Genomic DNA, 15,441 nt, shown 5'->3' with positions numbered 1-15,441 from the left:
ACACTTCAAAAGGTATCCCACACCCAGGGGCCATCGCTCACATGGCCTCCTCAGACCCCGTGTCTCCAGGCAGGCCTCCCCTGAGGCAGGCCGCCCCCTGCAATAAACATAATACCACGACATACACAGGTCATTCATTCACAAACACACCCCTGTTTCTAATACTTATAAACCACTTGATATGTCTCATGAGAACATCTTTGTGCTTTGCAAGTCAACTCCTGAACCTTCTACCTGAGAAACTCGTCAGTGTGCTTGCTACCTGTGGCCATCTACCTGTTCTCCTGCAACATACTGCTCGGCCTGCTGAATCCAACTGTTTGTTGGTCAAGGTAAGGCCATGTATCCTAGTCATATTTCGGTCATTTTTACATTTCAATCTATTTGCTATTACAGTACCCAATAGAGCTATGCTCATTTGTCTCATTGCTATTGACTTAAGTTTCAATTGTTATGCTATCAATAGATCTATTTATTTTCATCTGTGTCAATTGTCATCGAATTGCATCCTTCGGGAGTCCAGTCTATAATGTAAGCATGGTTCCTTTTCGTGCAAGACAGAACATCCAAGGGACGAGTCATATGTTCAGAGTTTAGTCACATATTTAAAAAATGTCTAACTTATGAAAATATTAAGCCGCACATGATGAACTGGTATAGTTCCGGCGACCAAAATAAACCTTGCATTGAGCATGGTATGGTTCATTTACTTTTTTATGACATTTTTACTCATCAAGGTTTTATAATAATCTTGATATTTACTTTTCAGAATTTTCAACAATGCCTGCCTGTTCGATTAGTGGTTGCCCTTCGAAGACCCATGCTAAATCTGAAGGCACTACAATGCATGTATTCCCGAAAACTGTTGATCGAATAAAAGAATGGGTCAGACATTGCGGATATCCACTGGATGAGCTGTAAAGTAGAGTCCAACATTCTTTGAGGACAAGAGGGGTGATCGATACCGCATCTGCAGCCGGCACTTTCCCTCGAACATGTACACCACATCTTGGGTAACAAAGAAGAATAAACGGCGATCGACACGAAAATTGCTCGCAAACGCTATTCCCACTCTATTCGTCCACAATCCGCCACTGGTGAGTTAAGTGTCCTTTTTTAGCATTAGGCCTTGTAGTAGTGTGTAGGTAGCCGAATGGATTCATTGATATTTTAGGTGTTGTTTCCAATTTGTAATATTTTCGACATTGATATGAGTATAGCTTTTTGAATAATGACATTTATCAATATATTATTTTTAGATTTCATAACCCACAAACGAAATCTATATATGGGCACAGGGAACTGTGCTATATTGCGCATTACTCAAGTATTCTGTCTCCTTACATGGCAATTTTAAATATTGGCATTTCATTATCAAACAATAATTTACCTTTACAACTTCTTGACTATCCCTTGAATCTGAAGCAAGAACATTCTACTTCCGTCACGTGCTCGCAGTTATCAACCACTTCTAGCGCGTATCAGGTAATCATACTTGGCTATTCCGCTACAGACTTGTTTTATGCATGTCAAGTAATAGTTTATATGTATCGTGTGATTATTTTACCAATTGTTTGGTTAGTGCTTTCCAATTGATATACACCATAGTTGTCGTCCCCTGGTGTTTGTTTTCAGTTATAATTAGTGTTATCTATACTAATGCAAGTACTGTCTTTCAGGGAGATGCTGAAGTGTCCACCACATTGACAACAGCCCTAGATGTTCTTCAGCAGCCCGAGGTATGGGTACAGACAGCTCAACTGACCGTGATCATCAGGACTGGAACACTTGTCGTTTGATTGTTCTACGCCATGTTTCATTTGTGGTTAGCCGTTGATCTGTACCTGTTCGGTCAGAAAATATGTTTCAGGCAGTTGTTGAATCGTCAATCCACGCACTTGATGTGGAGCCTGACATTCAAGTAATTCCGGTGGAAGCGGGACCATGCGGATACGAATCGGCGCAACAGCTTTCAGAAGTGCGCACCACATTGACAACAGCCCTAGATATTCTTCAGCAGCATGAGGTATGGATACTGACAGCTCCATCGAGCGTGATCATATAACGTGATTCCATTTGCTATACTTTCTTCCCTATTAACATAAGTACTGTGTTTCAGGGAGATGATGGAGCTTCCACTACAATCACAAGATCCCATTTAGATGATGCAGATGTAAAGAAATCGGAGAAATAAATCGATTAAATCTGATCATTTTTAAATATTCCTTGATTCTTTTAGACAATGCAACATTTGTGGTTATCTCTTTATATGTACCTGTGCCGTCGACCCCAAGTGTGTGTTATGTTTACGATATTGAAAACCATACTAACGCAAGTACTGTGTTTCAGGGACTTGTTGATGCCTCCTCTTCAATACAATCATTCGTGACAGTGCATGCAGAGCCAGAGGTATGGATACTGACAGCTCCATCGAACTAGGTCATCAGAGCTCGAATACTTGTCGTTTGTTCCACACAATGTTTAAATCGTGTTTGGCTATTGAGATGTACATGTGTGTTCGTCCTCACGTGCGTTTTATGCTAACAATATTTTGATGCACAGTAATGAACATACTATGTTTCAGGGAGTCGATGGAGCCTCATTCCGTGCTGTCTATCGGATACAGAAAAAATAGTCGTTGCAGCACAAGAGGAAGGGGAGACATGCGGATACGTATCGGAGCAACAGCGTGCAGATGTTGAAGGTTGAGTCAAAAAAGTTGCAAAGAAAAGAAACAAAAATAAGGTTAGTTACAAACAGTTCATAACTTTAGAAATTTTTTTGTGCTGGGGACTATTTTATGTCTTTTTAAAGTCAATTGTACTATACTTTATCTTGTGTTTAAATTGAACATCCCTTTTCCAATCTGTCCTCTTGTTACCCGTGGGTCTACGAACTATACATACACAGACAGTGAAGTGAATGAGAGATGTTGCTTGCCAGACCATTTACACTATGGAGGCTATGGAGGAACTATTAATTCAGACGCGGCGTGTTGAGACTCGGGATGCTCATGTCCAATGTACAGAAAATGAAATTAATGTGTCCGGAGAATCCGGCAAAGTTGTATTGGACCACTGCTACAGTACGACCGCACCACCGCAACAACATGATAATGGATGTATTGAAGATAGCTCTGAAGTAGTCGCAGATCAATTTACACAATCTACACCCGCCAAAAAATTGCCACCAAAAAAGCTGTCAACATTGTTGTGTTCTCCCATCAATGTTGAAGTAGCAGATGTTGAAATGACAGAGAATGAACCACCAGCAGCATTCACTGACGCATCAGAACTTGATAGCAGCGATATTTCTTTCAAATGTGGTGATATGTCCTCAACGTCACAGGCCGAAACAACTTTGACGCAGGATGACAGTCTAATGAAAGAGGACAAATACATGGTATTCGACAGTTGTTTGATCGATATTATAAGTATGCTGAAATGTGTGCATTCCGTCAGAGGGAAAGTATGTGGGAAGCCATTGATTCATGTGACTCGTCAAAAACAAAGGCAGTAACGTCACAATACATGCCGCCTGTAGATTACATCATACGTTCTCATGGTCTGCACAACCGATGCTGGAGAAACTGCCAGCAGGCAATCTACTGTGTGCAGCTGCATCACTTTTTAGTGGCTCCAGTTTTAGAAAGTTAAAGTCTTTCTTTCAGTTTGTGGGACTCCATTTCATTTAAAAAACGCAGTACTACAGATACCAACATGATTATCTGTTTCCGGCCATTAGTGATGCTTGGAAAATTGAACACTTGTCTCTAGCAAGTACATTCGAAGGCAAACGATTCAGGCTAGCCGGCGATGGACAGTGCGACAGCACTGGATTTTCTGCCAAGGACTGCACCTACCACTTTCAGGACATGGATAGTAAGAAAATTGTGAGTTCGGTGGTCGTGCAGGTAACACAATGTACATCCTCAGTGGCCATGGAGAAACTAGGATTTATAAAATCAGTGGAATATCTGCAATCGGGTGGAATGCACATCGACCTCATAGCCACGGACAGACACGTTTCAATTGCCAAGACAATGAGAGAGCAGTTCCAACATATTAAACATCAATTTGACGTATGGCATCTTGCTAAATCAATCAATAAGAAAATCTCGGCTGCAGGGAAAAAAAAAGGTTTGGAAAGTATTTCAGAGTGGTCCCAGTCTATCAGGAACCATCTTTGGTGGAGCTCCAAAACTTGTGAAGGTTCAGTGGAAATACTACTTGAAAAATGGCGGTCACTGATGCACCACTGTACCAACGTGCACCGCTGGTCAGAAAACCTACCTTTCCACCAATGTGAACATGGCCCTTTATCCCCAGTGGAGGCACGGAAGAAGAAGTGATTGAATCCATCTTCACCGACACACAAAGCCATTGAGAAGATTGTTTTCGATAAAATTCTATCAAGAGATTTGAGGGGACTGACAGAATTCTGTCACACAGGAGGTTTGGAGGTGTTCCACAATATGTGCCTAAAGTACAGGCCAAAGCGCTTGCATTACAGCATACATGACATGAGACATAGGACTCTACTTGTCACCTTGGCCCATAACGAGAATCTCGGTCGTGAACAATCTAGGACTAAGGGTAATGTAAGGATGCCTCGCTACACTAAGGCCTTTTCAAAAAGAAGCAATGGGTGATCAAACCAGTCTATGAGGAAATGGAGTTCGACTTTGTCAAAAGCCTTATTGTTGCTGTATTAGAGAAGCACAGATATGGAATTTTGAACGTTTCTGTGCAGAGCACTGATCCATTGCCACCCAACATTGCCACTGTGCCATGTCCACCCAAAGGAGAGCTGGTTGTGAAGTACAAATCCCGGTTTAAATAATTGTAATACGATTGTCTTTTTGTAAATACATTTTATTGTACAGTGTGCATACAAAGTACGCTAACCCTAACCCCTACCTTCACCTCATATTGCTGATCTTGTCTATATGTGTATGTATATATTTTTGTTGATGTAACAAATTTTCGCAATCTCTTATAAATGCTGGGCACTGTTAACCGAGGGGAGGCTTGCGTATTGCAAATAATAAAACAAACAAACAATAAATCTCACTTTCAACTCAACTCCTCAGGTACTTTATACTTTCCCTGACCTTCCCCAAAATATTAAAAGTCTCAATAGTTATGGTTCTTTGGGGCTTCAAAGCTCGCAGACAACGAGGACAAAATTGGGGGCCTTAGAACGTGCCAAGCGAGGCGTTGCAGATGGGAGAGAAGCCAGTTCGCATTTGCACATTGAGGCGCACTACATAGATGGATTCGAAACTTCAAGTTCTCACAGATGGCTTTACTACGGGATGTTGCAAATAAAGAATGTATGCTCATTTCTAGTGAAGGTCAGCGGCTTTGATTTTCAGCTCACGCCCTGAAGAGGCCCACAACTCGCACTGGCAGTATAAGGTTCTATTGTTTTTGACCTTAAGAGACAGGGACCATGCCGAAAGAACTTCATTTGAAGGAGGGACTAGGGGGTGCAATAACGTAAGAGCTGATAAGGCAAAAAATTCTTAAACTAGACCGAGTTTCATGTTAGTTCAGTATACGAAAAATCGTTGTCAAGAGCACAGTGGGATTTACGGACTGCATTATGCAGAGACACAATGGAAATTGCAAATATAGTGTAAGTAACTCTTTAGACGCTTTTATACCGGAATGAAGAATTAATGAATGGATGCATTAATAAATGAATGAATGAATGAAGGGCTTTGAAAACGTTTGTGGGATCGTCCTTGTAGCGGGCACATGGGCATGCAGGTCCACATTCCACATGCATGTAGACAAAAAGTCGTTTCTCATTGTGTACTAACCTCGATTAATTTTGTTAGTTTTCACATTGATTTTAGAGCCGAACATACTCCATTGCACTATCCTTGAAAGCAAATAGTTTCAGCTCATCCGTAATAAATAAAATGAATAATATTAATAAAGATCAGCTGGCGAGACTAATTATAAATTTTATGTTTTCAAAACAGGTATATACTTCCCTTTTGCCACTGCCACCAGTTTCAGACACCGGCAGACGGTTTCTTCAGCCGCCAGCTGCAGCTTAATGCAAACAACTGCACCATTCTGATGATCTTATGGGACGATCGCCAAAGGCCCATATGCCCTTACGCGGTACTAGCGGCTAGAAGCCACATATCAACCTTTACGCTGGCCTAGTGCCTACTTGATGGAACAGCCTTGCGGTTCAACGTGCGACAAAAGTGCTTCTTTGAATGAAAACCAACACCCTGTATACCATAAAGGAACAGCGCGTGACTCACGATAAAATTTTACGGATTTGCGGATAGAGATAAAAGAAAATAAATGACTTTCGGAGTTCATATGGCAATTGCTGAATATTCTATAAACATTTAATGTCATAAATGTACTTTACCAAATTTACTGTGTTGCTGTTTGATTTTAAAGTACAGTTTCATATTCCGAATTGTGGCGTGCTGTGTTGTGAGCTGATCTGTGTTGGTTTCCGGGTTCTGTGTGAAGTCGCGCAGAAGACGACTGGGTGCGTTTGCCTACGCAGCACAGTAACGTCACGGAGAGAGGTGGGGAATATGAATGTTTTGATAATGTCAGGCTCAGGGGCGGGGGATATGATTTAGTGCCCCAAAAGCATGTCAGCCAGGGCGATGCGGCAAGTGATAGGATTAACACAAAATGGCAGCTCCCTGGTGCCTGTTTTCACGTGCGTTTAATGGATGAAAACTCGGGTAAGGTCCATAGGAAATTTTTCTAAAATCGAGCGACTTAGGCTTAAAAACACATGGACGACCCGTAGGGGCAATAAACATTTTTGACCGAACCATTCCTTTAACTAGTAGAAATGTAATCACAGATCTGTGTCCTTCTTCTGACCCCACCACAGCTGTTAATGCAGTAAAATTGTATGCACCCCTGGTGAAGCAAAAACTAAATTGCAGCTGCAAACTATCTACTCTCTAAAACCTATGTAAAATCACCCTAAAGTCAACATAGATAAAATGTTTCAAAAAAGGTAGCAAGCGCTCCTCTCCAGAGAGAACATGGCATGATAACCTGTTCTGAGATGAGAGTTTGCAGCACACGCTTTTTGCTCACTGCACCTTTCACAGATGGGAAATAGCCATTTTCATATCAGTCTTTGTACCGCCCAGATGGGCAGTCCAGCACCGAAATGCTATGGCAATTCCTCTCTGAACAAGAGTACCAACAGCAATCCCATACACATTTCAGCCTTATTGGGCCTCATCAGTGAGGTGAAGCTGTGCCTCTCTGAGCACAGTGAGCAGGGAGTCCACGTCTGGTTGCCCCCAGGTAAAAGGTAAATGTATTTCTTTCAGAGATTAAACTGCACAGGAGAAAATGTAGGGTATCCTCAGGCTCGGGCCTGTTACTGAGTCATTTACCTATTGCCTGGGAGCTACTCTCAGAGCGAGGGCCACTGCCTTTTCTAAATAACAGATTGGGCCTAAGGCGCAACACAACAGAATAGCTCTTTTCCTTGGGTTATCCAATCACATCAAGTATTTTGTTAATCAGAGTGGACTTTGTGCATAAAATAAAACTGCACACTCGGTTTTCCCAATTCCTTGTGTGCTCTATTTTTCAATCTACATAAGGAATTCTCAAGTCTTCATTGCTAATCCTGTTTTAGTTAATGCAGAGCTCTTTGAAGTCCAAATTGCTTAACAAAATCTAAAATAGTTTAGCTAAGAGGAGCTGTTGCAAACATCAGAATTCATAATATCTTCAACTTTCTATTTAGCAAAGTAAGGTGTGGATTCAAGATTAAAGGATGCAGGCCTACATAAACTTCAAGTTAGGACACATTCTCATGTAAAAGGTAGCCCAGGAAGCCCTGTTGTACTCCAAGTATCGCTGGAAGGAACGGATTCTCCTTAATTTGGATTGCTTAAAGGTTATGATGGCCTCAGACAATGCACCATACAAGGCCAATGGGAAGGATTTAGCTTTATGTATGCAGAGGATATGCTCTAATGGAAAGTCACTCAATTTGTTCCCATATCTTAGCGTGAAGCCATTGACCTGTGCCACTTTAACAGCTTGTTTTGTTATGTACTGGTGCAACAGAAAGCAGTAACCAAGCCCATCTTGCCTCCCATGACTGATGTGAAGATGGATTTCTAGAATCTGTCCTGGTTGACAGATTTTAGGAGGCCACCTTGGTTATAGTGAACAGAGTAACTCTGAGAGGTTAACCAAAACCCAATCAAAGCATCAGAGGAAAGCAATCAAGGCTATTCTCAGGAGTGAGAGAGTGGGGTCGGGGGTCCACAGTGAAGTACGCATTAATTCAAGTTAGACAGGTAAGTACAAAAATACTATATTTATTCCATGCCAAAAACACACACTAGGAAATGAAACAAGCAGGTCATAATATTACACAACTCTCAATTATAAACATACATAGGTTCTTGTGAATGCATTCAATAACGTATTCAACAAAAGAAGGTGCGGAAGTGCTGCAGTAGGATGGAACCAAGTCACAAAAAAATTGCCCTAACTTCAGAAGTCCAATCCCTATGAAGACGGGTGTTGGTGAACGTTCCAGAGAAGATAAGCAACAAGGTAGGTAAAATTATGTTTATATCTTTCAGGTACAGCTGCTTTGAGACGCAATGATCAAAAAGCGATGGAATTGAATAACCAAAGTTTATTCTAATGTGGGTCTACTTAGGGGGCGGAAGGAGGAGTCGCTGGAGGTAGGTTTTCCCGCCATTGGTTCCAGTGAGAGATGGCCAGGAGCAGTGGATGCAAGGATTCTTCCGGTCGTTTCCAGGGGGAGAGTGCAACCCTTGGCGATGAAGAAATGCAGAAGGCACCAATACAGGCCACTTAAGGACCCTTCAACCAACAGGGGAAGGTGAGTTACAGCGATGGCCACCGGACACAGGCGAAAGTAGGCGTCCTTCCAGTCACGGTTCAATACATTCCAAAGCAGGATCCCTTGAAGCTGGAATGCTGAATCTCAGCAGGAAGGCAACTTGCACCACAAGCTGGCGACTACCGAAGTTCTCGCGACAAACGCAGAACAGCAACGGTTCTAGATAGGTAGCCCACTGGAAAGCTGAACAATACACTGGGTAGTCCAGGGACACTTCCAAAGGCTCGGGATGGCTGCATCCTCGAGAATGCATCGCGACTGGTTGGCCCTATCAGTCCAAGGGTCAAAGAACTGCTCAGGGCCTACACAAATCAGGTAGCCCAGCAGGGCTTCACCAGGCCAAACGCAGGAAGGGAAGCTGGACTTTTTTGGGAGTCATTCACGAATCTTCAGTCGGCTGCTCTTCTACACATACTTGGCTCCAATGCTGATCTCTCGAAATGCCTGTAAGAGTCCTCTTCTTATCCAAGATTCTGCCTGGAAGCCAGCTCAAGCCCGCCAACGGTAAGGATCTGCACTATTCAAACAGCCAGCAGTGGTCCAATCCGGGACCACTGTGGGTTTCACTCATGCCACATACCTAGACTTTCAGGCACCACAGATGTGGAATGGGACCAGACAGTCACAACCTCTCTGGGTGTGCCACACACATGCACCTCACACACACACACCACACACATACATCACTAGCCCGCGAAAGCTAGGGCTTTCCCGGGCAAGTGCATGACCTTAAATGGGATTTCCTGACCTGGGAAGGTAGGAAGTTGGCCAAACAACAATATGGCCAAAGAACAAGCAGAAATCTCGTGGTGTGGCCATTTTAGGGCCCTAGCCACGTTCAGTGGCCAGACGCAGTAAATACGAGTGTGTACACTAAAAATAACACAAACATTGTAAAAATAGATTTGCTGCCACCAGCTTGTCTTTAGGCACATGTAAAGGTAACCACAAATCCAAAGTGTAAAAGAATAGGGTGATACAGAATTATCCCCACTGCACTGCATTGTAAGATTCTGTTTACACTGTTCAAGAGTTACCAAAAAGGTAAAAAGACAAAAGGAAAACAGTTTCCCAGTACTGATATTCTGAAGGACTGGTCAATTTCACTTCCCTGTAAAAAGTCAGGACATGTTAAAAAAAACAAAAGCAACAAGTATGGGGGCCATAGAACCATGGAAGTAAAGTTTCTAAAAAAAAAGAAATCCTTCCTAAAAACGGACATATGACCGACGGGGAGAACTTGACTTGCTAATACATATGTTTTGATTTATTTAGATTTACCTTAGATCCTCATACTCCTCGTTCAAATAATCCCTGGTCAGTATTTGAAGGGAATTTCTTCTTGCAATCAAAGCTGCATCATCTGCATATGCAAGAACGCATTTTCCGGCCTCCTATGTTTGGGGCCTCACTTGTCATTTGGCCTAATTCTATCGGCGCAAGTTGACCTATGAGTTAAATAATAAAGGGGCCAAGATGCAGACTTCTCTTACACTGCATGTTGAGTGAAACGCCTGTGTTAGCTTACCCGTGCAATCATACTGAACTCTCGCTGTTAAGATCTGATGTATTTTGATCAGTATTTGGGCATGCCGAGACCCTTCATTTTAAATCAGTGTTTGTTATGGTTTACACAATCAAAAGCCGTGGACAGGGCCCTGACTCCTAAGTAGATCGAACATTTGTATCCTCAAACATACTTGTCTAAAATTAAATGTAGGTTTCACAATCTGATCCACGGTTCCCATGCTCTCATGAAATCCAAATAGAAAGTTAAAGAATACTAGTTTTTGCCCATTGCATTATCCTTCTATATACTGGCTGCTCAAACCATTTGGCCAAGGTATCAATTGAAGAGATAGGGTGATAACATGCTGGATCTGCTCGGTCCCCCTTTAAAAAAATTGCTATAATTCATTCTTCATTCCAGCGTTCCGAAATGGTAGTTATGTGCATTAAGGTATTAAATACCAAGAAGAAAATAGATAACCAAATCGTTCTCTGGTATTTAAATAGGTTCTCAATCTAGCCCTGCAGCCTTTCCGTTTGTCAATTCAGACAAAGCTTTTCCTACCTCACTTAGAGCAAGCACTATGGGTCTTTTATTTTTCTCTTATATCCTTAAGTTTTTTGTTTGACCCTGCCCCTTCAACTCCTCAACCTGATCGCCTAGAACATTATAAAGTGCTGAAAAGTGTTTTATCCACCTTGTTGGGTCCACTTGGTCTGGTGGAAGAGGGGGGTTTGAGTTGTCACACAAACCAGACGCAACTACCCTCCAGTAGGCTTTCTAGTTGCCAGATGTTGAATGCTGGTCTAAATTTGACCTGGCTTCTTCCGTTAATTCTTGCTTCCTCTCCTCAGTTGCCTTCTTATACCTCTGACCAACTACTCCTCACCTCCTGGATGTTCTCTGAAATGTCCCTCTTAATGAACTCGCTGCCCTCCGCCCCTCAATCCATTTTTCTGCCACCAGTCTCCTTACTTCTTCACTCTCCCATCCACTCTAAGCACCTCTCTGTCTCCAGTTCAGTGTTTCTCTCTCCAGGGAACACCCACCACGTGAATAAGCAAATCAGCACTTTTAGGGAACCATTTCTCCTTCCCCTGGGCTGTGAATCTCTTAAGGTGGGCAGTATTCTTGAATGTGATTGTGATCTAATGGAGAATGACTGTACACCCGTGAAAAGTTGATATGCACAGTGTGAACACAACCAGTCAGCCTATCCTTGGGCACACCGCTTAATCGGAGGACAGTGGTGCTTGTGCTGCACCACAGCTTTGCATAGTGAAATCATTCAGTTTACAGTACCACAGTGAGACTTGCCTTATACAAAAGGTCCTGTCCCTTTTCCAGGTACAAAATACATGGTATTCTCATACTATGTCCGAAGCACTGTTGTGATGAATCCTGTTGAGTCATCACTGATCCCCAGCCTAAAATCTCCTCCCATGTGGCCAGGGGACAGCAGCCGTTAACTGATCCTGACCCTGGGGTTGGTATTATGAGAGAGGATCACATGGGAGGAGATGGCTGTCGGGGAGATGTGGTGACCCCAACGGGAGGGATGCAGTATTCTTCTCTTAATGAGTAAAACCCTATGATTCCCTAATGGCATGTTGTCACTTTACAAGTCCCTCCATTTAAATGACCCAAAGAAAACTTTCTGCAACACACTCTAGGGAGAGTAACGTTCACACCTCAGATACACATGACTCCCATTTAACATCCTTTGTCTCTGTTGGTTTTGTCCTAAATAGGGGTCCTAAACAAAATACTGTTACATATAATGCTCACTTAACACCTCCTGTTTCTGATGGTTTTAATTTAAACAAAAATCCAAAGCAATACAACTTTAAAAATCACAATAATCCTATGGACTCCAAATCCCACAATACCAAATACTGAGATGAGGAAGAAGGAGTTGATGTGGATTGAACAAAAAAAAATCAATCTAAACGTGCAGACTAGTTGTTGTGATGGTAGTCAGCTGTGCGGGACATTTAAAAATGGTGTGCCTCTTCAAGTTGAAAGTGAAGGTGGAGACGAGATATGCAGAGCGGCCGAAGCGGGAAGCAGAACCAAAGGCAGACAGTGCTGAAGGAGGCAGGAGCTTTCTACCGGAAAGGTGAGAGCCCTGGAGAAACAACAGGTATCACAGGACCACTGTTGGGGAGCCGGCAGCAGCAGAGAGGCTGTAGGGAGACACGGTCTCATTGAAGAGCAGCAGTTCAACCGGCGGGTGAACGAGAAGCCGACGAGAGAACTGCAAAAGGGTCTGCAGAGTGGAAAACGCTTTACCGAAGAAAGATCTTTACCGCAGCCATACGCAACAGGTTGGAAACACCAGCAAACACAGGTGAGTCTGCCCAGAAGTATTGGGCGCCCCGGGGGATACTGACAGGCGTATAGACAATTTGAAACTTGTTTTGAATATCAACCAAGTAATGTAGAATGACAGAACTTACACAAGTCTCCATTTATGAGATGTCGATATGGGGAAGATTGGAACAAGTATTGCCACCAGCCAAGGAATATTAACAACAAAGTTAACAAACAAAACATCAACAAGTCTCCATATATGAAATGTCAATATGGGGGAAGTTTGAACAAAGTAATACCTGGAGCCAATAAATTATGAACAGAGAAGGAGTACAACTTTGTTATACTTAGAGAGAACGAGAACTGAAAGATAAAGAAAAGGTTATCAGAAGACCTGGTGAAGGAAATACACCAGGCAGTGAGCCTTTGGGGGAAAGATACCTGGCAGGAGAGTATACCAGGGGATCTTCCGAGCCCAAAGGGGGATTCCTGGCAGGGGAGCAGACCAGGTAATCCATCTAGAGTATGTAAAAGGAAAAGACATTGAAAAAAAGTTCCTGGCAGGAGAGTATACCAGCAGACCATCTTTTAGACATTATTGTATAGAAGAGATACTTTTGACATCTTTAAAATACCATTGCTTGGAAATAAACTTATCATCCTTAAGAAAGTATTACGTGAAAGAGACATTTCTACTATCCTTAAGGAATCATTATTGGAAAAGACATTTTTCAAATATTCTACACAAGACAGTTCAGGAGAAGGGAATCATCCCCTGGATGCAAGGATTGTTTTTTTGGATTTAGATACTAAGTTTTGGCACACTTTTTGCTGGATCATTTACCTTGCACACTTTGTTTTTAATTTTTAGTGTGAGGGTCAGATACGTTTTGGGCACAAGGAGAGTTTTGACAAGGCACAGACTAATCTTTAGTTTTGATTTCCTAAGCAGGGAAAAACTCTTTAGGATAGGGAAAGAAAGTTATTTATCCAAAACCTTTTATTTTAATAAAATGTCTAATGTTGAAAATATTATAACTGTCTGCCTATCATTTCTGACCCCTCGCACTGCATGACTGAATAATTAGCTACTGTCTGCAGGGACAGTACCACTGCTGGTCCCCATTTTGGCCTGTGTCCCAAGTGGATACTCCAAGGCCTCTGTCCCTGCAGGCAGTAGGAGAAGCAAGTGATCTTGGTCCACAAGAACCCTTAAGGGCATCTATTTAGGTGTTGTGCTTTCTTCTTTACACAATGGACGTTACATGCGCAAAAACATCAATTATGCAATCCAGAAAGTGAAAGCGGGTCAAGGAAGAGTGTTAAGTGGAGACAGGGGAGGTGTAGGTATGTCAGGAAGGGTGGCAAGCAGCCTTAGGAGTGGGGAGGGGGTGTTCCGAGTTGTAGCCCAGATAATGAAAGTTAATAAGAGATAAGATAAGAGCTGGGGCCAAGGGGCAAAGGTGCCATGGGAGGACATGGATTATGGTGGTCCCCCTTGCCGGATATGGAAGAAAGGAGGTAGGCAGGGGAACTTGGAGTCTATTTTGGAACTCTCATTAAGAAATAGTCACAAACTGTCATTTAGAGGCTCTCCTCCTGTTTTCATATGGGCTGTGCAGAGGCAGGGCTCAGCGAAGTGTCAATCAATATTGCTCCCTGCTTCTTTCTTTTGCACAGGGACTTAGAGAAAAATTACCAGAGGAGCAAGGAATCTAGCACAGGACCGACAGAAAAGGAAAGTTACACAAATAGAGAGAAAGAGAGAGAAAGAGAGAGTGTGTGGGTGGGTGGGTGATCATGGGGTGGTGGTGCATAGGGTGTGTGCGTAAAGGGGAGTGGGATTGCCAGAAAAGTGTCTTTCAAGGGAAATCATGGCATTTTATGGGCATTGCCTGCAAAAAAGGCAGGTTTGTTAGGGCAGAATTCCATTTTGGGGGGTTTGCTGTCTTTTATTTAACCCACATTTTTCTTTTTCTTTTCTGTGACCTATTTTTGTGGCCAAAGGGCCCTTTCCCTCCTGCCACTGCATCCTTGGTCGTATGGGTCCTGGTAGGGGAGTCCTTTCTAAGCACCCCATTTTGGCCTTACAGTGATTTTAACACCCTGAAATGGCTGGGGACAGCTGTAATTTGGTATTGACTTCACTAATGATGAAGGGGTGCACGCCGATTTATTGCATTACTATCCCAAAGTACCTTATTATAATGATCCTTTACAAAATGAATGATTAAAAAAATACAGTCTAGGTGATCTGCCGGAGAGTAAGAAAATGTCCATCTAGACCAGGTGTCTGCAACCTTTAAGATCACCAAAACATTGAGACCCTGGCTCGAAAATATATATCTGGCTGTAGACTATTCTATCCAATCATAACTTAAAGCTGCGTCCTGAAGTCGGTCCAGTGGCACCCCTGTCAAATCCCTCTGTACATTGTGGAGGACACAGAACTAGTGAAGTGAATTTCGGGGAATGTATAATATGCAATGCGGATCTCCTGTTCACCGGAAGATGCTCCATCTCTGCGTTATAGTTCTTAGGGAAGCGCCTGCAGACAGGCAATTAAGCTCACATACACTAAAAAGAACTCCACTCCATGCATTTGAAAACCTGACACTGTGCATCAGGTATGGTCTTGACTGGTTGCGTTGCAGAGCTTTATGAACTGTAGATCACGCAGTGAAAGGCCAAGGTAAATCTTTGCTTTGATTTGT

General features: G+C 42.7%; 1 protein-coding gene across 1 annotated transcript in view; it reads right to left on the bottom strand.

Annotated features, from left to right (window-relative positions):
* The window catches only part of LARS1 (leucyl-tRNA synthetase 1), an 860,995-nt gene that overhangs the window by 294,985 nt on the left and 550,569 nt on the right, over window positions 1-15,441 (bottom strand). The window lies entirely within an intron of this gene.

Source organism: Ambystoma mexicanum, chromosome 3p, assembly GCF_040938575.1.
Source record: "Ambystoma mexicanum isolate Mex_15411 chromosome 3p, UKY_AmexF1_1, whole genome shotgun sequence".
NCBI classification, from domain to species: Eukaryota; Metazoa; Chordata; class Amphibia; order Caudata; family Ambystomatidae; genus Ambystoma; species Ambystoma mexicanum.
The sequence above is the reverse complement of the archived record's forward strand: the minus strand, read 5'-3'. Positions and strand labels throughout refer to the sequence as shown.